This window comes from Rhagoletis pomonella, unplaced genomic scaffold, assembly GCF_013731165.1.
Source record: "Rhagoletis pomonella isolate Grant_MI unplaced genomic scaffold, Rhpom_1.0 Rhpom_scaffold_00007, whole genome shotgun sequence".
Lineage (NCBI taxonomy): Eukaryota > Metazoa > Arthropoda > Insecta > Diptera > Tephritidae > Rhagoletis > Rhagoletis pomonella.
Genome location: NW_023458561.1, coordinates 45,916,712 through 45,919,138, shown reverse-complemented (window position 1 = coordinate 45,919,138; position 2,427 = coordinate 45,916,712). Strand labels below are relative to the sequence as shown.

Below are 2,427 nucleotides of genomic sequence, written 5' to 3'. Positions count from 1 at the left end.
CGGCTAAGGAGAGTAGACTAGAGCAACGCGAACATGTCGCTGCAGCATTGATGCTCGTAACGCTGTTCCGCAGCCGATTCAATGGTCGTATTTGCTCGACGCCGCTTGCGCTGTATATGCCACTGCCGGTGGTGTGTGTACGTCGCATACCGCTGCTGCCTGCGTTCGCACCGCCACCAGCGCTACAGCTGTTGTGTCGAGCAACGCCGCCGCCACTGCCGTGTTTTGCGCCCGCACCCAGATGCGCTGCTGCACTGCCTCCGAAAACGGGCGAACACAACGAATTAGTTTGACGCGTAAGCGCCAAAACAGTCTCACACTTGCGTAAGCCACGGTACTGCACTATCGAATGTGACTTCTCGTTGTACAAGCTGGCCGCGCTGCCTTCGCGCCGCATCATGTTCCACAGCTTTTGTTGCACAACATTTAGCGATGAACTGCTACCCTGTATCGCGCCGTTTACGTTCAACTTTTCGCCACTATAATCACTTTTACGCTGCTCCAATGCCGCTGCAAACGCTTGTTTATATTGACGTCCAGCCAGCGCGGCATCACGCAAAAGCGCCAAATTTTGCTCTGATGGCGTACCCGTAATAGTTATTTCCGGAGAGGCGGGCATTGGTTGATGTGAGACGATGTTGTCTGATCGACTCGCCAATGTTGCTACTGATAAAGCGTCCGCATTGCCGCTATTACCCGAATTGCTGCTAGTACGTGCGCTCGATGACTTACGTCCCACTAGAGACTTCAGAAAGTTCTCAATACGCCTGCGCGGCGGCAGCGTGCCACTAAGCGAATTCACCAATCCACCTTCGCTTTCATATCCATTCACCGGCACCGATGTTTGCTCTGCACTAGTTGATAGACCAACGCCTCCCGCACCACACCCGCTGGCGGCCATTTCATTGAGCAGCGTGGTATTGTGTGCGCTCGCCAACGGAAGCGATGTGGGCGCTGGTGGTCCACCACCATTTGCACGTCTCGCTTGGCCGCTGTGTTTCTGTTGTGCGCGACTGATGGCGGTGCCAACACCACTGCCGCCGATACTGATGCCAATGCCGTTGCCACCAACGCTGCCATCCTTGCCACTGTGGCTCTGACTGTTGGCCTGCGTATGCAGCTGCGCCTGTATGTTGACTTGGTTGCGCGTCTCTAGCAGCGCAACGGTTTCATTGTCCACCGCCGTTGAAGAGTTGTTTGTGGACCGATGGTGTTGGTAGTGGTTGAGGTGTTGTTTCTTTGTGTTGGCCAGATTGTGAATTGGTGAGGAATCCTGCGGAAAACGAATGGAACAAGAAGAAATTCGTTAATTTTGACATTGAAGTGAATATAAATTGATTTATAATTGTATTTTTGTTTTGAATTTTCGTTTGTGTGTTTTTGAAATATGACTTTTCGTGGGTTTCTAGCAGTAATCGAAATTTCTAAATCAGTGTCGGAAAACTAAAAAAATCTGTTGAGTGCCTACCACGAACTAGATATTTGAGGGATTCACTAAGCCTTGCTAAACCCTTGCACGGTGTACGGCTTACAAATTTCACCCATATTAAAACCGGTTTTACGTTCACTGTGGATGGGTTTTGAAAAACTTTCTAACCTTCATACTACCCTATGCTACCACGTCGACGGTGAACCAACTCCGACGGTGAACAACCGAAGTTCTCGAAGTAATCTGCTCGTTTTCTCGGCGCACACAGCCAAAATTACCAATGAAGTGCAGAGCTGCAACAAAGTTCTCAAATCGCTCGCAGGCAGCACTTAGAAAGCAATTAGCTGCCTGTTCTAAAGTATGCTATGCCTGCGTGGTCGCCGGTCGCAAGTACAACGCCATAAGGCAGCACTCCGGACAACCAAGGGTTGATTTCTGTTGTCGCCTGAACATTACATCCACAGTGAGATCCAAAGGCTCCCAGCAAGAGAGCACAACATCATGCTCAGTAAGCAGTTCTTAGTAGAGTGCTATAGCCGTGAGTAGCCGAACACATACTTGTTTGATGCAGAGCCGTCACCTAGGCAAGTCAGTAGGCATGAGCTGAACGAAAAGCTCCAGTGTCACGTAAAATAGCCGCTGGACCCGAGACTGTACAGATATTTACATCCACGTATACTCTGGGTAGCGACCAAACACGCGTTTGGGAGCGAGCTAAAGTGAGAAGGCGTAAAACTTCGCGTGCTCTGGGTTTGGGTCCCGCCACGTTAAAATTGCATAACTACCTGGGATTTTATAAAAAAAAAATACTAAACATAAAATAGACTAAAGAAATATACTCGAAATTTTTAAAATAACGACGAGTCTATTATTTCTGCCGCCAGTGTACCTGTGCCTACTTACTACTTAACTTTATTCAACGCTAAGTTAAGCATAACTTTTTTATTTATTTTTTTTTCAAATTTCCCCTCTACTCACCCTAGAATCCTGTTCCAGTT

General features: G+C 48.5%; 1 protein-coding gene across 1 annotated transcript in view; it reads left to right on the top strand.

The window, feature by feature from the left end:
• LOC118742919 (putative GPI-anchored protein pfl2) overlaps nt 1-2,427 on the top strand; it is a 140,401-nt gene that overhangs the window by 3,513 nt on the left and 134,461 nt on the right. The window lies entirely within an intron of this gene.